The sequence below is a fragment of the Tursiops truncatus genome, chromosome 19, assembly GCF_011762595.2.
Source record: "Tursiops truncatus isolate mTurTru1 chromosome 19, mTurTru1.mat.Y, whole genome shotgun sequence".
In the NCBI taxonomy this organism is placed as follows: Eukaryota; Metazoa; Chordata; class Mammalia; order Artiodactyla; family Delphinidae; genus Tursiops; species Tursiops truncatus.
Genome location: NC_047052.1, coordinates 25,583,363 through 25,606,521, shown reverse-complemented (window position 1 = coordinate 25,606,521; position 23,159 = coordinate 25,583,363). Strand labels below are relative to the sequence as shown.

The 23,159-nt window shown below is 37.6% G+C and overlaps 1 long non-coding RNA gene across 1 annotated transcript; it reads right to left on the bottom strand.

Moving 5' to 3' along the window:
- Window positions 1-1,084: 1,084 nt before the first annotated feature.
- Window positions 1,085-22,237, bottom strand: LOC109550089 (uncharacterized). The gene is made up of 3 exons (XR_002176475.2): window positions 22,175-22,237; window positions 6,494-6,669; window positions 1,085-5,119 (listed from the first exon to the last, which is right to left on the bottom strand). It is a non-coding gene; the product is annotated as an uncharacterized lncRNA (long non-coding RNA).
- Between the last annotated feature and the right edge of the window lie 922 nt (window positions 22,238-23,159).

The following is a 23,159-nucleotide window of genomic DNA, read 5'->3' as shown; positions in this document are numbered from 1 at the left end:
TTGGATCCCAGGTTGGGAAGCCTGATGTGGGGCTCAGAACCTTCACTCCAGTGGGTGGACTTCTGTGGTATAATTTTCTCCAATTTGTGAGTCACGTACCCAGTGGTCATGGGATTTGACTTTACTGTGATTGTGCTCCTCCTATCATCTCACCGTGGCTTCTCCTTTGTCTTTGGATGTGGGGTATCGTATTTGGTGAGTTCCAATGTCTTCCTGTCGATGATTGTTCAGCAGTTAGTTGTGATTCTGGTGCTCTCACAAGAGGGTGTGAGTGCACGTTCTTCTACTCTGCCATCTTGAACCAATCTTCCCAAAGCATTTCTTATAGTTATTTTTCAGGCAAGAAAGGGCACAAGATTTCAATTGCATTATGGAAGCAAATGAAAGTGAGGAAGATGGTGTCACTAATGATCACAAAGTGAAACATGCAAGGCAACACCGACCTCTTCCACCCACATTGCCTCAGATAGATGTTGCGATAGATCGATAATTCCGAACATGTGTACTTTGTGATTCGGCAGAGGAGAGATAAGGGAAAGTTAGAAAACTACAGAATAACTTCCCCAGGACTACGTTTTGACTGCTCCGAAGTGCATGCAGTGGCAGTCTTTCTTGTTTTATGTAAAAGTGTGTAGGGGTGGAAAAACAAGAATTATGGCCTCTAGAAGGCTTTAGCTATCAGGGGATATTCCTACTGCAAAGGCAGAGGAACTGAGTTGGGAAAACACACAATTTATTGGCCCCTAACTCATACTTTTCTCTTTGCAAAGCAACCTCAATAGATAGAAGCTGCTTCATAGGAAAGAAAGAAAACAACAATTTTTTGTGTCTTTGTTTTAGGACTTTGGTTTTGTCTCTCCTCCTGTTTCTTTTTATTTTTTATTTTCAGAAAAAGACACCAGACGGATGCATCTTAATTTTTAGAATTCTGTGGTTTATGAATTTTTCTACTATTAAGAAAAAAAATGTATTCAGTGATCAGTTTGATAGGATTCATGCGTATGAGGTCAGGATACTGGCAGTCTTGTCACAAATGCCTGAAGAAATGCGTATCCTTGCTTCCCTGTACAACACGGATGGCTTTTGAGCTGCATTAGCTTTGGCCTCAATGCTACACGGTACAAATCAGCATTTATTTTTGTTTCTGAATTGGAAGCATCTTTGCTAAAAGGTTCTGGATTCTGCGTGCTCATAGACATGTCTTCCATTGTGTTAAAATTATGTAACAGTAACAGTAGCCATATATTCCAACATGCATCTGATGGCCCATTTTTGCTTTGTAGATTTAGTTTTATGAAAAGTCTTACAAATAGAAGAAATGTCTATCACCTTAAAGTTATTCATTTAATGAATAATATAGTATAAAATGAAATTTTTGTGGCAAAAATCCGGAACTTATTACTACTATGGTTAAATTGTACTGCATTCAGACAGAATGACAAGAAAGAAGTAGATTTAAATAAACAGGTACTTTACTGGAACAGTTGAAAGATAAATCGCAGCTACCCCCTGTCTCCATTACTGCTCTCCCAGTGAGAATCATCATGCCATATAAGGATGGTAATCAGTATTGACTCTCTGTAGACTTTGTGTTGAAAGTGAGTAAGTGGGCTATTCTATAAGTTACTGTTTGTGCACACTATACTGGTTTTCCAAAATCGAGTTAGAAATATTATTCTCTCGTACACGATTATGGCAAAGGCATGTGAAACATGCTAAAAACAAGTATAGTTACTGAACGTCAAGACTTAGGAATTATGGATTTAGCAGTGGCTTAGGCCAGCCTGACTGAAGTAACAGACTAGTGTGGTTTGCATATGAAAACATTCTAATAATAGATAACATTTACTGTGGAATAGAAAGAAAATGGAGAAATTGCAGTTCTACCCCTTATGGCTACTCAAATATCTACGTGAGTCCATTTTTCACACATAGAATATACTGGAACTTTGGCTCTCACTGTACATTGGGATCCACCCTGATTGGTTATTTGCCTGATACATTTTCAGGAGAGAAACACTTTCTTCAACTCAGGGTTTTAGATAATCAACAAAAGTTCTGTTGAAGAATGAATGAATTTACACTTTGAACTGAGGGATATGTTCATTTGATTATGTGGTTACTTAAATTTTAGCTCTGCATCAGGAAATAGGGTCACAGCATCCTTTCTCTTCAGCTTTGGAACAGTCTCTCCATTCCTTTGACCAGCTTCTATTTCTCTATGACTGTTTTTGGGCCACCCAGAATCAAGAATGGATCTCTTTGCAAAAGAGCAAACAAATAAAATTTTAATCTTTCCATTTTTCTTGTTTCAGACAGACTGTTTGTGAGCTAGACTTTTTCTTTGTTTTTACAGATAAATTTGTTTTGGGGCTTGGGGGCATAATCTCTTTATCATCATCACCTTGTCACCTGCTCTCCCCTCCCCCTCCCATAGCAATTAATTCTCTTCTCTTCTTAGTAGATTAGTAGTTGATGGTTGTCCAACAACACATGGGAGCAATATGCAATGAGTTTCATACTCTTCTAAATATAAACGAATAAACCTCAGCATGTATTCTTGACTAGTGAATAATACAATTCCTTAAAGGTGCTTTTCTTGTTTTATCAAGTTATAGGCAATTGATTGACCCATCTTACTGCTGAGGATATTGTTTGAACATCTATTTTATGTCAAAACATGTTCCAAGCATTGAGGAGAGAAAAGGACACCTATACTCAAGTATCATAGTCTTGTGTGGAAGCAAAGTGTGAAAATGTTTACTGTGCTACTCAAATCAGAGATATCTCGATTCCAGAGAGAGATTTCTGAACGGTCTTTCTGAAGGTCTGCAAACATCTTTCCAGAGGATGGGGGCAAATCAGGTGGAGGAGGAAGGGACTTCCAAGGTGGCAGAAGAGTGAAAGACTTACAGATGACCAAGTGAATTGACCAGAAGAGTAAGGCACGAACAGAAGAAAAGTGGAAGATGAGGCTGGAAAAGAGGTTGGCGTCTTATCATGGAGGCTCTTTAGTATCTACTGAAGTGAGGAAAAAGTCTTAGGTAACGTGTGTAGGAATGGAGTTGTGAGGTCATGGAGGCAGGGCAGTTATTGCAGCAGGCCAGGCAAGAGGTGATGAAGTCTGGATCAATAATGTGTCAGCGTGAAAAAGCTTTCAATAACAATGTGAGCCTTTAAAACCATCTCCTGTGATTAGATTACACTCAGAATATTCAGAATTTAAATGACCTATCAAATTTTATGTAGTTATCCTTATGTAATGCTATCCATATTAACCTATATCTACTGGGTCAATGGTCTATTTTTTATTAACTCTAGGCACTGTAGTCTGATAATCCGACGCTATTTTTAACAAACTTCCATAGCACTGATAGAAAGCAGGATTCACTATCTATAACTTCAATGAATGGGAAATAATTTACATTCTTGCCAGAAATCCAATGTTAACAGATATCAACTCCTGGAAGTATACTTGTTATTAAAGTACTAACAGTATATAAAACTCATAAATGACTGACGGAGAAAACAGATTTGATAGGAAACTAAACTTAAAATGCAAGAAAGGACACGATTATTATTGATGTCATTTGTTTAAATTTCTTGCACTACAAAAGCACTTTAATTACCATATGCTTACCATGTTGGTTGAATTCATTTATAGAGAGAATACAATCATTAATTGTCATAATTAAGACACCTGAATTCAAAATGTATGGCATTCCTTCTAACCTTAGTTGTAGCTATGTTTTATCTCTGACAGTTGTGTTTCCAATCAAACGTTATCTGACTTTTCCCCCTTAATCATTAAGAAGTGCTTTACTAATTAGCGCATGAAATTCATGCCACATCAGACTGAATTGAATCGAGGCCTATTATCTCGAGCAGTGAGACACTTTGAAATTCTCAGTAATAGGGCATGAATATGTTATACGGTTCATACACATTTCATGAACCTCTGCATTAGCACTATTTTTTTTTTTTCCAAGACAGTGCCATTAGTTATGCCACTTTCAGGACCTCTAATTCGATCATGCTGTTTAACAGCCTGTTAGATTGTGGTGCTACAAAGTGATACATTAGTTTGTCTTTGGTTACACTTCGGCAGATGATTGTATTTGGTTACAAATGTCCTGGATGGAATGAAAAAATGTGGGCTAACTGAAAGGTACAGAGCACTCTTGAGATAAACTCTGGCTTTAATACCTTATGAATAGTAATTTAGGATTTGTGCCAAATACCCTCTCTTGGCCTGCATATCCTCTCTACATGAGGATTCTCTTACTCACTTTGCTCTCTGCCCAGCGGGCTGACCTGTATGACCACATCAATGGGCCCCCTCCATCTCTGGCTTATCTTTGGGCTTGGCTAATGGGGAGTTCTGGCTGGAGGTCCAGGGGATGGAGGGAGAGAGGGCAGTGATGTCAGGGTTATTATTCTACTCACTCCTTCCCTGTGATGTTTCCTGAGAGTGACTGTCCCTCAGTTGGAGGTACCTGTTTTGGTCAAAACAAGTCTTTAGGATTCTGTGCTTCCATATCTAGTAAACATCCTCTTTCTCATCCCCTCCCATGTTTCTGGTGTTAGTAGTCTTACATTATTGAACACAAAATAATGGCCATCAGGGTGTTAAAAATAACAGCAAAGACAAAAGTTACCAACATAGTTGGTGGTCAGCACTGAGAAACTACCCAAAATTCTGGATTTCTTGTCAATGATTTGTCAGTGCAGAGCCCACATTTCCACTTGGCAACAGGTCATGGAAGCTACGTGGGTCTGTACCATTTGGACACCAGGAAGGTGTACTTTCCAGTCGTCCACACTCCTCATCAATTCTATGGCCTCTCTTTTGCTTTAGGGCTCGCTTCAATCTTCGGCATTCCTTGCAATGCTTTCCATTTTTTGTTGACATTTAAGTTTGTTCTTTCTGCATTAAAGGGCCTTATAATGAATGGATGGTTTACCTGTGCAGCTCAAACATTCTTCTGGAATTAATACGGTGTTTCAGGCTGTGTTTCCACAAGAATTGTATAATGGTTGGGTGATGAGCCTGCTGCATTTGGCTGGTTCACATCTTTGATTAGATCATTGGTCCAAGCAATTTTCAGTTGAGCATCTCCTGCATTTTATGGAGAAGAAACAGGAGAAAACTTAAGTTGTTTAAGCCCCACAAATAATGAGTAGTAGTACTAAAATTAAAACAAAAGTATGTAAAAAAAAAAGAATAGGGGAAAAAATCTTTTTTTAATATTTATGCAGGGAAAATTTATAATGCTTATGAAAAATAAAATCTTCCCATGGTTCTAGAACCTGAGATAGCTGTTAATATTAAAGAATTTTAGTTTGTCACATAGTGTTTCATTTTATTATATATTATTTATTATATATAATATATTAATTAAATTAATTTTGTTAAATGCAATAAATATATTTATATGATAAAATAACCAAATATTTTACTATACATAAAACATTAATGTATTTATCTTAACAAATTATGTTATATTTCTAGAAATAAATTTAAATCAGTGTCAGGCAATAATTACACAATTTCTATTCTACGTTTTCCTTTACTTAACTATTATGTATATTATTACCCTTTTAAGAATGCATCCTATAGATGCCCCATGATTACCATAATCAACCCAATTTTTAACAACCTGTATCAAATATTTTGCTATTATTAATCCTTGGGTTGATCATTCTTACCTATATATCTTTTGCGTATTTTTCAATTATTTCCTTTAAATGTTCATAATATAATCTCAGATGGAAATAAAAACTTAGGCCTTTTAGAAAAATATTTTGACAAGTTTTCTTTCTTCAAATAAATAGATTAATTAATTAAAAGTTCAGTTTTGCTATGTATCAGGTACTGAGCAAACTGCACTGTTTTGTTATGTATTAACTTACCTCTTCCACTCAAATAATTATTATCATGAAATCATAAAATTCTAAAGAAATTCTATGTAAATATTTATATATCATCTACTATGTGCAAGGCAAAGCTGTAAGCTCTAATAAGACATAAGCTTGGATTTGCCCAACTTCCTTCACCTTATGGACTCAATATAGTTGAGTTTTGAGTTTCCATTGTTGTTGAGTTAATGATTCCCTATGCTCCATCATGCCAGATAACATAAACATGTACAATAACATACTAGCATAATAACACACATGAGTATTTTTTTGTGCAATGCATTAGGATTACTTTTGTTCATGTTTTTCCGCTACAGTATTATTTCAGCAGCCAAAGAAAGTCTGGATGTTGTAAAACCAAGCCTGGAATTAAGTATTGAGCAAAGATATTATTTTGTGATTATGACAAAGCTTTGATTTAATTGTGTGTGTTTGCAGGCAGAGCAAGAGCTCCTAGAGATGATTAGGCGACGCTCCACGATACTGGAGGCCACAAGTCCTTTGGTTTTCATCTAGCCTATCTGTTCTTTACACAAGTGAGAAGACTGAAAATCAGCACAATACATTAACTTACCTAATGTCATATAGCTAATTAGTGGTAGGACTGTTCTTTATAATTTATTGATCCGGATGCTGCAGTCCAGATGAAGTTTGAGAACATACTGGGTTTTTGTAGTTGACTTCGTTTTCCCTCTTTCATAGAAAGCCCTGAGATTCGCAGTCACACTGTGTGGGGTCCTTCACATTGTCCTGGTAGACCGAATAAAAGACAGCAAATTACATGCAATGTTATTTCAATATCATAAGATATTTTAAAAACAGATGGCAGTGTACGTGAAAGATCACAGGAGATAGCAGTTCACCGCAGTAATTAAAAGGATCCTGTACAATAGAAAGGCTTTTAAACGAAGCAGTAAACTTTACATAATTAGACATTCTTTTTGTCATTGTTCCTGTTTGGCACTGGTTTTAGACAGGAAGTATTTTTTCTGTCAACAGTATCTTTTTCCCTATATTATACGCAGAGAAGGCATTTGAACATTGTTCCCAGTCAGAAATTGGAAGAGGAGAGTGAAGTAAGTTCCAACTGAATCACTGAAATTCAGTAGTTTAGGAGTTTTCCTAAGGCCCAACAGTGAACCCATTCCATCATCTGAAAAACACAACAATAATATCCACTACAAAGATAGAATTGCTTCGTGGAAGAAATGTCATGGGAATTCTTTGAAAAATTAAACATGGCCATAGCATGGCATTAGAATATATTTCACCAATTTGTAGCTCTGAAAATGTGCTTTGTTTCTAAAACAAAGCAGAAACCAAAACAGTAAAAAGGATCTGATACAAATTTCATGGATTGATTTACTATTGCACAAATAGAACTATAGATACTAAGAAATGGTCAGGGTTTTCAAAGTCAACTAGTCCAAGATTTTCAGTCTTATTTTAACACTTTCTGAGCAAATACTGTGGGCCAATCGCTGAGTGAAGTACTGTTGATGGCAAAGACCCGGTCAGGTACCTAAGGCACTTATCTCCTAGGCTTAGCTCTGTGTGCTTTAATAGAGTGTGGTGTATGAACCCAAATCACCTTTTATGGATTAAAAGAATCCAGTGTTTAGGATGGGGGAGGATAGACATATTGTGGTAGAATACAAAATATTTAGAAATCCTTCTGTGGAAACTAATTTTGTCCCTATGTAATAGGGACACCTATGTGTTATGTATGGCCCTAATGCCATACATGGAATTTTTTAAAACCTCCTCTGGTGTAATCCTGTACTAACCTCCAGATTCTTGCTTGCACACTCGTCTGGTCTTGATTTTTGTCATGCCAGAGGCTTGCTAAATTGTGATCTTCCAGCTCCTTTATTATTTGAGACTGACCGCTTTACTCTTTATTCTCTCCTTGACTTTATTGAATGGAAAGTCTTTCAGGTGCGAGAAATGAGATTGGTATTATGTCAGGAGACTAAAGGACAATGGGATTTCTACAGATGTTGAGCTGCTGTCCATTGTCAAACTTTCCAAAAAGAAAAAGGCAGTTTCACTTTTCCCACTAGTTTACCAAAGCCAGATTTCAGGACTGTATGAGATACAGGTGACATTCTTTGCTTGTTTATTCATGTATTCTAAAATTTTTCACCCTTTTGTAATGGAGCTAGGTGGATTGCCCAGATTTCTTTCCTTTTGAGAATTTTCCCTCTCCATCCCATGCAGCTGTGTTGGGCCTGTCCAGTAGCTCCATGTCCTTTGCCTGGTCTAATCAGGGTCCTTTCAGGCAATGTAGTAACATCTGGACAATAGGAGAGAGAGTGCATTTGCTGGGGTCACAGGCTGTGAGCATGGAGTTTCCAATGGTCATCTTCCCTGACTGCCTGGAAGAAGCACTTGACGTAATTGAACTCACACACTGAGGAAGTCGAGGTGAAAAATGAAGACTACAGAACTCTGATGGCTTCACTAGGGCACCTGATATAGCCCACCTAGATGATGGATGTTCTTTCCCTTTATTTATTTAAATTTTTTTTCTTATGCTCACTTAAGAACTTGCTGAAGGGAAAATTCTGACAAAGGAGATAATGAGTATAACCAGAGTTCCAAGTATCAGGCCTTTTATATGTTTCTCTGAGTTTTAACAGACATACAAAGTATCAGAGTACCAATGGCTTCTCTACTAAATTGTAACGTAAGTGCTAAATTGTGGTCCTGTTCCCCAGTTAGCTATCTCTGAGGAGGGTCTGCCTATCCTGCTGAGGACTGGGGTGCAATTCAATAGGTGTTTCTCAGTGAAGGTCGTGCTTAACCAAGTGAAGTAAGATTTATTCTGGAATGGAGGGGTAGGATGTATTTTGTGTGGAACTAGAATGAAAAACCTGAGTCAAAAAGGAAGGCACATTTTCATTTGATTAAAGAATTACAATCTAACGATTTCATCTTTGGAAATAGCCTAACAGATTGTCTCCTGCGAGGAAAAGAATGCTGCCCCATTACAGACGGTGGTCAAGCAGAAGTCTGCATGACCTTTGGTTGGAGAATTAGCAGAGGAAATTCAGGCATTGGGTAGGAAATTGTAGCTTCAAATTCTGTGTAAGAACCCATGATTTAAAAAAAAAATGCAGATAAGTCATAATGGAAGACAATTATAGCAAGCATTATATTTTTTCCTGTTTAAACAGAAGGTCTCATTCCCTGAGCACATGGGTCCTTTGTAGAAGCCATGACACTTCAAAATAAGTCTCTCTGGCAAGAAAGAAGTAAGTCTATTTCAGTTTGTAGGAATAATAATACATCTATCAGAGAACATGATCCAGGACAGCTTAGACATAGGCTACTTGTCAAGCAGACAGTGCAGGACACCCAGAAATCCAGCTAGATCAGACCAAATCCTGAGACTGGATTTGAAAGTACTATCAGATCTATAATCGTAGCTATTACTGATATCATGCAATTTACATCCCAAACAGAGATAAATTAGTGCAGAAATTCTAAAGTTGCTGAAAGCTAAAAAGGCAAGAGGGTAATTATCATGAAAAACCTTGCCAGCTAGAAGCAAGCAGGGAACAAGCTAGAGATCACTGATCATCCTGGAGACGGAACTTCAGGAAATAATTTAAGTAATACTAATGGTTCACATTAGACAAGAGTTTGGCTGCTGATTTTTTGATCATTTCAATGCATTAGCAAAACACCAGAAAGGAAAGAAAAAAACCAGTGTTTTCTTTGTGAGACAGATGTTTCTCTCTTCTTTATATTCTATATGAAGAAGAAATATTTAACATCACAGAACAAACAGACCCACAAATATATGTATACATACATGCACACATATATAGATGTACATGTAATATGTAAATACGTATGTACATATACATGAACACATTTATGCATATGCACAAATGCACACTCTTCTGCATTCTAATGTAAGACAGAGTCTTATATACCTAAGACAGAGTCTTTTATTTGTTACTGGAGGTCAATAAATATTTGCTAAATAAATTAATGAATGCTTACTATTCCAGAGGTTGAGATTACAGTGCAGCATCAAACACACAATTCCTCAGTAAATTCTTTCAGTTGTTCACAGACTGGGGTCAACATTGTTACGAATTCTAATTCCATAATTTGGAACACCTGTTGGGTTTATAGCTCAGTAGGGTGGATTTGCTTCTATTCTCAGGCAGCACAGCATGCTGGATATTTCTAGTTTCCTGGTGCTCTTAGTTGCCATTATTCACAGCTGGCCCAAAGAATGTTTGAGATGCGTCATAAGCTTCTGCATGAATACATCAAAGTCCATCTGCATGGGATTTGAGACAACTATTTTCACTGTCCATAGTTTTATTTTTTTACTTCTTGTGGGTCCATAGGTTTGAGACTGCTAGACAAATAATATTTGGATAAGGAAGTAAATAAAATATGGTAAAACCACTTTAGTTGAAAGAAGAAAGTTGATATTTGGTAAGGAAAGTGAGAAAAAGTGGTCTACTTTGACCTGGAATGATTTTACAGGCATTACTGCCCCTTTGTGAAAAAAGTACAAACTGTAGACTTGGAAATTTTCATGAGGAAATCAGAGAGCAAAATAGTTAAGTAGGGAAACAAACTAAGATACGTATTTCATTGCTTAAGGATGCTGTTTTTTTTTAAGATCCAGTGTTCACTTTAGCTTTGTACGTACAAATGTATTATCCTCCTTACAGGTGGCTAATTAATATACAATCCAACTGTCATATTTTATATACAACGGGCTATTTTATGAAGACAGTCTTTAAGAGAGTTATTCTGCCAGTTATATTGAATTTGTGGTTTTATCTATTAATCACATACATTAATCTAAAACATATAAAATATATATGCATATAAATACACATATGAATATACGTGCACACACACAAACACATATACACACATATATAGCAGTGCATCCTTGGGCCAGTCTTCATTCTTCTGTTAACCTGATATCTGAGGTTATTGAATTGAGGATAATATAGGACGGAAAATATTTCCAAATGTAAAATCTCTTGGAAGGCCTTAAAACTGAAAAATTTAAGGCATCCTTTGGCACATTACAAGTTGAAGACCTGACAAAAATTACATTTTAAGTCATAGCTTAACTCATATACAGAAAAAAACTTTTTAGATGATTATAGTACACCTGGTACAAAATTAAATTTCTTTATTATACCTGACCTTGAAGATCTTGCCATGGCCTAATGTTATTTAGATTTCACATGGAAGACTTCATGCATCCTTTTGTTCACCATGGTCTATTCTCTGTACCTTCTCATTTAGTCACTTTGTTTTGGCTCATGAAGGATATATAAAGCTGCTTGAATATGCATAGGAGGGCTTGCATTCAATCTAATGTCCTCTGTTGGCATTTGCAATTCTCTGAATATTTAAAATGAATAATATATCAAACAGATGGCAAAATTCTTTCTGCTGAAACTCACCTGAAGTAGTCCTTGACCTCAAAGTGAGTTTGGTTGACTTGGATGTGCAGAATGTGTTCCCACAGGAATTCTGCGTACAGGAGTATGAATGGAATTCGTGGCTAATTTTTTTCCTTCTCTCCAATGGCACCAGATTAATCCCTGAGGTTGATAAATTTAGGCTTTCGTCTATCAGATAATTTTAATAAAATCTCACAAATAAACATGAAGCAAATTAACATGGTTGGTTGCACCTAAGTTTCCAAATGTCTTCAGTGGTTAAATGGTACACAGACTATTTGTGATTTTCTAGGATTCTTAAGAAACTTTACCTTTTATTGTAATTCTTAAATGTATCAGGATAAATCAGATGTTTAAATATCAAAGAGACTTTAAAGAATTGACATACCACCACTTTCAGGGGAGAAAATAGGAAATGAAAATCTCAATGCTTTGTATCCTAGAATTCTACTAATATGACTACTCTCTTGCTCTGGCAGAGGTTAATAGTGGTGTTCTTGGTGGAAGTAGATGCTAGAACTCCTCACACCGGAAATACATAAATATAAACTGGAAACATGCCCTACGGTGGCACATAGTGTGCCACAGTTCCCTTCATAGAATAGAACTTCCCCTAAGATTGAGCACCTGTTGACACGTGCGTGTGGACAGGTGTGTGGGTATGTATGTGCGTGTGAATAAGGAGAGCAGAAAGAAGGGCTCTTGAGCTATGAAATGATAGAATGCAGTTTTACTTTTTGAGGAAGAAAAGATTATACCCTACCCAGAATTTTTTCTCCAGTTACCTTGATTTGGGTATATACATTTTGGATATTTTCATTTGAGTAGTCATTGGTTATTTCATGAGTTCATTTTTCAATCATCCATGAATAAATATTTGTTGAATTTATTGATTTTTTTGGAAGAGAAGTCCAAAGAAGATGATGGGCAGGCAGTAGCATCATAGTTCTACAGATAAAATGGATCTTAGAATGCAAAAACTGTTCCAAAGCAGAATCCTGGTGAGAATGAACTCTTTATCTAACCAAGTGTGAATGTGACAAACCTTGATCTGGTATAGATGCCATCATCAGAATCCTTTCCTGCAGACAAACATGTTCAGCTCTGGAGACGGGTAGAGCTGTGAGGAACACTGGTTTAATTGAAAAAATTTTTTTTCCTTGTGATATATCGAAGTATAATGTGGGGCTAAAGATAGAAGTTTTTGAATTAAAATGCTTGAATTTGAATTCTGGCTCGACCACTTATGAGATGTGTGACTCTGGGCAGTTTACATAAATTAAGGATAATAATATCTACATAAAGTTTTTGTAATTATTAAATCAAATGGGCACCATGCTTGGCACTTAGTAATCACTCGACAAATGTTAGCATAACAGTTATAACTTTTTCTACTTGAAGCTAAAGGTTTGTATATCAGTCATAATTCTTTGATGCATTTGTGCCGTATACCGTAAATCCAAATTATTTAAAGGTTTGCTTTCATGGCCTTCAAAAAACGTCTGCTTTTTATAGGTATGTGTATTTGTGAGCTACTCATTGCTTAAGGCTAACGTACTTCCAGGCACCTTCTACCTCATTAAAAGTGACTCTTTAATTTTGTGGTATTAAAGGAAATGCATTATAACCTGATTCTCTTGATATTAATTGCATTCGTTAGAGAATTATTAAACATACATACATAGAGAAGTATAATTCCTGACATTTAATATCCTAGTCAAAAGTGAAAGTTGAATTAAATCTAGGAAAAATGTCATTTATTTTTTAAAGGAGAGCATAAGGTGATAAAAATAGTCTTTCAATTAATGCTCGTGCTCTCAGAGTCATACTTTGGAACTAATATAAATTAGTCCCCAGAAATCTATTTCAACAGGTCATTTGAGGAGAGAGAAAAATAATATAATCATATCTCCTGAGAAATAAATAACTTTTCTTCAAGATGAACTTGAGCTTCTGGACCAAAAGTGACTGGATCAAGAAACGGGCTGAAACAGAAGTAGGGAAAAAAAAAAAAAAAAAGGAGTGTTATTCTTAAGCAGGATGGTCCACTTTTGATGAGATTTGCATAAAGTCCAACAGAGAAAAGTGGACAAGAAAAAAAATGAGATTAAAAATAATAGAATTCGGGCTTCCCTGATGGCGCAGTGGTTGAGAGTCTGCCTGCTGATGCAGGGGACGTGGGTTCGTGACCCGGTCCGGGAAGATCCCACATGCTGCGGAGCGGCTGGGCCCGTGAGCCATGGCCGCTGGTCCTGCGTGTTCGGAGCCTGTGCTCCGCAACAGGGAGAGGCCACAACAGTCAGAGGCCCGTGTACAGCGAAAAAAAAAAAGAAACATAGAATTCACAAGTCTTCAGGGATTAACAAAGAAACAGAAGACTGCAAAGCCATTTCTGAATCCTTAAAGAGGAAATCATTCAAAGCTATTCTGAAATCAAAGAAAACAAAAGTCACTTCTCAAATCCATCCCTAGGACAAAAGGAAATTAAATTTCAGCCCAATTTGTATTGAACTTTGCTTCTAAGAATAAATTGGCTTAAAAGAATATATAAATTCACTTTGGCAGGAAGATACCAGATTATGAGAAAATTTACCATTATTCATAAGTCTTTTGTCAATTCTTTCAAAAAATATTATCTAAGATTCCATCCACTTGATAATTTCACTTTTCTATAAATTGCCAAGTCTCTAAATTGGTATCCTCAGTGTCTAGTTACGTGGTGATTGTCTATTTAAAAAAAAAATAACACATCTGAGGTCGTCCAGAATTGCAAGTTTGTTGTTGACTTAAAGGTAGGATAAGACAGAATTCCTGTCTCTTTACTGGATATACATTTGTTTTTGCCTCAAGCCTAAAACTGAAAGCATTCCCTTCTAAGGATTTTATTTTGTTATGTTTTACAGTTCATGTTTGTCTAGAAGTTTTATTTTTTCCTGATATTTTTTCAGCCAGTGGAACATTTCCAGAATCCAAACTGTATTACTTTGAAGAGACTTACATAGGAAAGCAGTGTTATTAAGAATCTTGATACAAGTTGTTTCCTTAATGCTCATCCCACATATAACAGGAGGAATCCTATTAAGTGAAAAGCACGGGTTTCTGATCTTGATTGGGTCTGGAGATCAGCATCAGGTGTGTCTGCTAGTGGGGGTGATCCCTAAATACAGTGAATAGAATCAAAGACCTATGTCTAAGGGGTGAGAGTAAGTTTAGGAAGCTACAGACCAAGGCATCAATTCAAAGGGAGCTGATAATACATTCTCCTCTTCACTGAGACTTCATGCAGTGATAAAGAGAAGAGTTAATTAGGGAGCTAAAGAATGCAGAGAAAGTTCTTGAAGCTATACAACAATTCTGCTTAAGCATATATGAGAATCACCTTGGAATCTTGTTAAACATGGTAATCTTCCACCTTGGAGACCCTAATTCAAGAGGCCTGCGTTAGAGCCTGAGGATTACATGTCTCAAGAGACTCCCAGGCAAATCTAAGATGGGGGTATTTGGCAAACTCTGTTTTGAGGCATAGAAATGAAGGTGATGAGGCACAATGACTTTTTCTCTTTTGTTTGTGTTACCTGTTGTATGCTCAGGCCGTTCAACGTGGCTGTTCTCTTGCTCTCTGTACGTCCCCTGCTCGACCAGTCCCTGCTTCACTCACATGACTATCCAATCCTCTTAATTATAGGGCCTAGTTAATCCCTGGTAACTGAGCGCATCTGATGCCAATTCCCCCTATAAATGGTAGCCTCCTTGCCGTGGCCCCTCCCTTGAGTAACGAAGGCTGACGCCATGTTCTGCTCGCAGTCTGCCTCACACGGTGGGGTGTAGCTCTGGGACCTTCCTTCGGGTATGTAAGAGCCCCCCAGTCCATAAACCGTCTATGTCTCTGTCACTGTCTTCGGGCTCTTTGTTCAGTCTCGGGGTTGGGCAACTACAAGGCTTGCAGGTCTGCGGGCTGCAGCCGAACACGTATTAATTGTATTTTCTTTTTCTCTCTCGAGTATGAGTTGCTTGCAGCTAAAAGTTCTTTGTTGTACCTCCTCTTTGTACCTTTTTTTTTTTTTTTTTTTGAGGTACGCGGGCCTCTCACTGTTGTGGCCTCTCCCGTTGCGGAGCACAGGCTCCGGACGCGCAGGCTCAGCGGCCATGGCTCACGGGTCCAGCCGCTCCGCGGCATGTGGGATCTTCCCGGACCGGGGCACAAACCCGTGTCCCCTGCCTCGGCAGCGGACGCTCAACCACTGCGCCACCAGGGAAGCCCCTCTTTGTACCTTTACAGTTTTTTTTTTTTTTTTCTTTCCCTCTTAATTTTGCTTTACCAGGATCTTATAAGGGTTTCCCTTCATAAATCAGACACCTTAGTGCAGGAACCAGAAACTACAGCCAGCCCCCAGGTGAAATCTGACTATATCCATTCATTTATATAGTGTCTGTGGCTGCTTCTGTGCTATAATGAAGAGCTGAGCAGTTGCAACAGAGACCAACTGTTTATTATCTGGAAAGCCTAAATATATGTTGATATTATCTGGCTCTTTACAGAAAAAGTTTGCCAAAGGTTACTAAACTCATGATAGAGGACATCTTGGGCCTCCTGAGGAGAATATACTAAGTCTGAAAAGGATGTACAGATGATGGCCTGATAGAGTCAAGAGGTTAAGACGATTTCTTCTAAGTCCATGCATTGGACGGGGCAAAGGATTGTCTAGCAGTGTTAGGACAACTGATCCAGTTTCAGGAGTGGAACATTATGTACCAGAAGCTCAGGATAGAAAGCTTTATTTAGTCAGACCAATTCTTGCCCTAACCACTGCTGAGTGGGTAGCTAGCCATCAATTGTTCATTTAAGTCTAAAATTCTTTGGTATCATCTTGAGTCTCATAACAGGTCCCCTGGTCTATGGCAGCCAGTGGTTACATAGATAAAAATCAAGTTGATAAGGTATTAGAAAGGGATTATGAAAGTTCGCTTAATTAAAGAAACTTCAGTGGGATCATAAATAATCTGTGCAAGTTATTAACTTTCCACAGCTGCTCATCCGTACTGAGTTCGAATGACTTCTGACCTATAAAGACCTTAATCTAATTCTGAGTGAATACAGGTCATAAGGGAAAATATGCTTTATAATGCATTGACTATAATCAACAATTCTTTGAAGCAGAAACTTCCCCAAATACACCTAAGCATACCCTGCGTTTTCTTATATTCTGACCTCTGGTCCTATTTTTTTTTTTTTAACTTAGAAGATTCACTGGTCACACTTCAGTCTGTTTTATAAAAAACTAATTGAATGTCACTTTCTCTATAAACTGTATTTTAGAACTCATTGGAATTACTTATTTTTTCTTCTTTATTCACTCAGTATACTTTATATTTGCAATAATAGTAGTAATCTGATTTGGCAATTTGAGTTGTGTAAAGTCTTATATTACTCAGTAGATCATAAGCTCCAGGTGGTCACAGGCCATAGTTTATTTTGCTTTGAATCCCTCAGTACACATGTGCCTTGCATGAAATAATCAACGTACTAATTGAACTAATCTCAGTTTGCTCTCCTGTCTTTCATAGTTTCTTTTTGATATGTCATTCATATGTAGGTATCTAAGAAAATTTTTCTCAGTAGGAGGAATATATTTTTTTTTCCTCTTACGCCTATTTGCGAATTGGGCATCTTTTCTAATTTTGTTAAGTTTTGTTTGCTTATTTTTTAAACACATTATCAGAAACTGAACAAAATTAAGAGTGTTGTTTTGGCAAGAATTACCAAATTAGTAATTTGTTATCTATTCTATGTTCTGCGTGCTTTTCGAGATTATTGTAAGTTTTTACCCAATTTGTCTATATAAAATGGATCACTACATTTTTTTAAAGTAGAAATGTAGAATCTCGAGGGATAGTTTAGAACTTGCTAATGAGATGATTTCAGGAGCATTCAGTGACCCACTAGAGATTTCCAACACTATCTTAATAGCAGTTCTCCTAGGTATAGTCTAGAATAGATTTTCCAAATTGTGCTTCAAAGGATGTTGGTAGTTGTGGCAGATAATGGTTTGGGTAATTATATGTAATTAGACATACTTTTGTTTTAATCTACAAAATTTATACTCACCACTTCTGGATTAGTTATGTTATGGAAAGAGTGTTCAGGTAAGAATGTCGATGTGAAAAGGATAAAGTAGGAAGTGACTTGTATTTATCGGAATGTGAAATATTTGCACCATAAAACTTATTTACTTCTACTACATCTTCCTAAGATAATAGCAAACAACAGTGTCTGTGTCTGTGCACACACACCTTATGCTTCAGTTTCTAGCTGAGATGTTTCCCCAAGAGACAACTAAAAAGCATGAATGTACTACAAATGAACTGTCACAGGATGCAAAGAAAATGGCTGGGGAGATCCCACTTGTGGCACCAATAGAGGGGCAGCACCGATTCTTTTTTAGACTCCTGTGCTATACCCAGGAAAGTAGAGATGGGGAAAGGAACACACTATATGGCATTTAGAGAAGTTAAGTGACTTAGTCCTGGAGCAAACTCAAGCCTAAAGAGGAAAGCCATTTAGGAAACAATAACAAAGGCAAATAAACCTTAATTAAGATTTTGAAATTCAAACCCAACATAGCATGTCCTTAGTTCAATAACCGTGGTTATTCCAATAGCTTTAGTAATGGTTGGTTAAAGGATATTAAACAGGTTTTGTCTGTTTGTTTTTAGAGGTTTTCAAAGAGTGGTCTGGGGAAGGTTGGGGTTCCCTGAGACCTTTTCAGGAGGTCAGTGGGGTCCCTCTCTTTTCAACTACCTATCTCTGTGAGGTCAAATGTTCATTTACTTCAACTAGAATGACTTACACAATGGACTGAATGCAGAAACAGATATGACAATCCAGCCATCTTCTATTAAATGAGACATTAAAGAGATTTGAAAAAATGTAAAACAATACCACATCTCTCACTCTTCTTTTTAAATAAAGGTTGTTATTTAAGTTAACATGTAATGGGTTTATTATTTTTAAATGAATCAATAAATTAAATTTTTTAATCTATTTTATTTTTAATACATTAAATATTAGCAGATACAACCCCCATAAACGAAACCTCATGAGAGTCCTCATTTATTTTTAAGAATGTAGAATTTTCATGAGACCAAAAAAAAAAAAAATTGAAAACCACAATCCCAGAGGGAAGTCTGGTGTGATGGGTTTTCCAAAATTATTTAAATGATAACAACAAGCAACCACACTTTTGTGTGAACCAATAGTTCCAAAATAATGTCATCACCTTGACAGGGCAGGGGTCGTGGAATAATGAGAGTAAATAATTGCAGGGTTTTATTCATCCATCTTTTTTTCTTCTCTGACTGGATAATTTCAAATGACTTACCTTTGAATTCACAGACTCTTAAGCTTGCTCTCTTTGTATTCTTTAGTTCCAGAATTTATTTGGTTCTTTTTATGATTTCTACTGAAGGAGCAGTCACCTTCTCTGTTCTTTGACGACTGGCTTCGGGAGAAAAGTAGTTTCACCAGTCTGGCTAAGGCTTCTGAGGCTCTCGATGGAATCACCCGCTCTACATCTGTTGTTCCCTCTTGGGAGCGAATTACTAAAATTGTGTGCCTTCTCTGAATTCTAGAAAGCCAGGCCAGATGCTTGAGAGCCTCCCATTTGTTCTCCCTGGGGGTGGTGCCCTAACTGTGCCCTCTTCCAGTCCTGCAGTCAGCTTGACTTTATGCACGTGCTCACAAGCCATCTGCAAAAACTTGCATTCATAATCCACCAGCGCATGCTCAGGGAGCCCGCCGTGTGGGTGGTGGGGAAGAGGATTCGGGTGAGTGAGGCAGACAGAGCTTCAAGGGCATCCATGGGCCAGCTGGGGGGACCTGTAAGCAAGGTGTCCCAAGTGGCTTATGGGGCATCTTCCTGATGGAGTTTGTCATAGGACTCAAAGTCCTTTGAGTTCTGTGTCTTGATTACTGTGCTCCTAGCTTCTCTCAGTCCCTTGGTGGTGCTGATCACCTTAGTGTTCTGGTTTGGGTGAGAAAGAAGGGTGCCTCTTGGGCAGTATCTCACATAGCCAGGGAAGCAAGGCACTCACTACACTGTTACTTTCCCATGTAGGAGAAATTGCTGGGGGCCAAGAAATTGCTCTTGGCACTGAGATGTGCCCCCTTGGGGGAGGACTGATATGGGTAAATTGAAACTGTTCTCACTTTCTTCAATGCATTTATTTTCAGGGTTTTTTTTGCTTTTGGTGGTGTGCTGAAACTTCTCCGCTGGACTCCTTGACTCCTACAAAGGTAGGGGTGGCTGTTAAAATCAATGTTCTATTTGAGGATGATGGTTTTTTTTAAAAAAACAATTCCTGTCATCTTGTGGATGTCAATCCTTGGGATTTATATTTTGAATAAAGCATTCTCAGTTGCTGGTTAGGACAAAGCAAGTTGGGGAAACTTGTAGATGGAAGGAATGTTCTGGATAATTTCTCAAATCGGTCCTAGAACCTATAGAGACTTTTCATACAGTGAACAAATTGGATTGAGTGGAAGGGTCAGGTTTCTTATAGGGCTTAGTGGATCAGATTGAGTTGAGAAAGCAGAGATTTTATGGATATTTGCTTGAAAATGTGGAAAGTGTGTGGAAGACCCAAAAAGGCTTGAGTAAAAAAAAAAAGGTTCAGATGAATTTCAACTAATACATGCTTGTTTATAAATGGATGTTGGACAGAAGTATCACTGGCATGAAAATGTCCATGAAATTGAAGTGGGATTGTAAATGGAGATTGGGAAGATCTGTAAGTCCTGGCATATCAAAAGTGCACCTGTTCTGTAGATGGGCGGCGTCACTGAAAGTCATTACTCCTTTCCCTTTGATAGATGAATGAAAGTGTTTGCTTTTTTGTATTATGGTGTGTGTGTACTGTTATGATGATGAGAGTGTAGCTATGGAGAGGAGAAACCAGAGGGCACTAGCTGTAGTGGTGGTACGGTTTGGACAGCAGAGAGAGGATGGTTATTGCAAAGTGGAGAAGGGCAGATGGATGAAAGTTTTAAAAGTTTTGCAGAGCCTTACTTCCTGTGAGGTAGGTTTGAGGTGCTGCTTTTAGCCCTTCTCTCTCCAAGCTGCTGGCATATATTGGGCTATCAAATGTCCACTGAGTTGCTGTAAATAGACCCTATCTGTCCTTAGCTCATCATTGGAATGGCCTTAGGGAAAATGTGCCACTAGAGGGTGTAGGAGAGCATGTGTCATCACAGAATTAAGTTCTATATATCACATTAGTACAAGGGCAGATCTATAAGAACACCAACTTTATGCAAAGGCAGCATGAGTATTGAAACATCTTGTTTTTAAAACAGTGTGACTGGCTGTCAATGAACAAGGCTAAATGATATACGGCTCACAGACTGTTCCTCTTTCTTTGTGATGAAAAGGACTGCAAAATAAGATTTTAAGTATTTACAGTCATCTAATAAAATGCTTCATGAGTATTTATGAGGTACTTCCTTAACTAGATAAATTATAATATTAATCAAAATCAAGACTACTCCTTGGAGTTCTTCCAATAACCCAGATCATAGACAAAGCTTTTCAGGTATTTCTTAATTCATTAATTCTCAGCTAAGTTGTTTATCTCACTCTTTCTACATGTACAAGAATGCTGCTATTTGACAGGAAGTCAAACAATTCCAATATGAATTGCTGTTTGCTGGTTTATTAGCTACATCATGACGACTTAAGATATTGTTAATATTAAATACAATTCTTTCTAAGTGAATATGCATGAATGCAATTTTATTATGTTATGATTTCCTCTCTGTTCTGTGATTGAGACCCTGTAGGAAGCAAATTCGTACATCAGAGTTAATTCTTTGCACATCCTCTTTTCTCAACCTCTTCCCCTTCACCAACTGTCCCTTTCTCAGTAGGGTAGGGGTTGAGGCATAGTGTTCTATGGAACGGAGACAGACCATGGTGGAATTTAATGGATCAGGGACTTAGAAACATAAAGGCATCTTTATCTTAGAATCATCTGTATTAGACCCTGGAAGAATCTCAGTAATGATCTAGGTTGTTTTAACATTTTGAAGCCCAGTCTGATAACATGTAGAATGAGTTAATATTCCACAAGTGTTTTGAGACAGAGCGCAATAATCACTATATGAAGGAATTTTTATTTTGTTTTGTATTAACCCTTAGTTATTTGTTTCAGCAAAGTTGGTTTTGAGTCTAATGGAATCTCAAACAATATTTATAATTGACACTCAAATTTTATATTGTCCCACTCCAAAAGCACTGTTAAAGCTCACAAGTGTAGAGAAAAAAGTAAAAAAAAAAAAAAAAGTTAAACAGTATGACCTGCCATGATAAGAATCCTGTTCTAAAAAGGCTAGTGACATCGTGGAACTTTACCTGAGCCCTGTTCTCCTGGAAAACAGGAACAGTCAAGAAATCTCCCCCATCCTTTTTGTGTTTCTGGACATTGTTTATTGCAGAGATCCACTCTTACCCATATGATTTAAACAAGAAGTTATCTTCAAATTTTATGTATCTATAACAAGGCTAGTTATAGACCCTTTAAATTCCCATCCTTTGTCTCATAAATGATTAGTTGAAGTTAAATGGTCCCCACTTAAATGGTCCTTGATCAACTGTCCAGTCATGCAACACACTCATCACTCCCTTACATCCAATTCTTTCTAGCCTTCTTGTCTTAAAAGAGTGCCCAGCATTTGCTTTAATCAAGTATGGTGAGACACACAGACATGTAACTTACTGTCATTGCAAGAAGTTTTTTATACTTACAGCTCCTTAGAAACAGGAAACAAAAAGCATGATATGCCGTGCAGGGCCATGCAGAGAAGCCCCAGGGTCAATCAGGAGGCAGAGTGAGTGAACAAGAGACTTTATAGTGATTTCTGCAAGAAATGGGAATGGGTGGAGTAGGTAATGGGAATGGGTGGAGTAGGTAAACAGGTTTAGAGTTGGCTAGTATGAATAATTTTGGCATGCTCTGGGGCATGGAGGCTGTTCTTAGTTGTCTGGTACTTGGCCCTGGGGTAAGTGGCCCAGAGTATAAGTCCTATGAGGGGAGCCTGATAAAGGAGGTGGTTGGGACATGGGTTTATTGACCTACAGCAAATAAACTGCCAGATATTTCTCCAGCAAAGATGGGTTTATTGGGGATTAACAGAGAATTGCTATTTGTGTCTGCAACCATGGTGAGCCATGTGCGAGTCCCTGCATGGCAAGGGAAGGATAGCTCTTTTACAGAGGGAAAAAGAAAGTTGGGAGGGTTATAGTAAAGAAAGAGTCCATGTTTTTTTTAATTGACTGAGTCCTTGCTGGGAAGGAAGAGGGGTCTTTCTTCTCCTCCTTGGGGTCTGCTATTGTTGCAGGGCATGAGATCTCCCCCTTCTGGTCCCCTGACTATATTTGGTTGAGGTTTCTGTTTATTAATTTTTTTTTTTATATTTACCCCTTTTGATCAAGACCTTTCCCTGAAAGCACTGTTGATCAAGAGTCAGGTTTTCTAGTTTCAGCAGCTTCTGTCCCTCAGTGCCAGGAAGGACCTTTCCTAAGTGTAGTGTCTCACATCAGAGAAAAAGTACACAGATTGTAAACCTATTGAGGTCACATTTGAGTAAAAGAGGGGGTAGGAGGGAGAACTCTTGAGCACTTTTAATCTAAAGTCCATATCTTATCAAGGTCATAGGCATTAGAGGTTATCTAAAGTGTTATGTCATCATCAAAGGTTTGGCAACAAACTTCCAACATGCCTGGTCTGGAT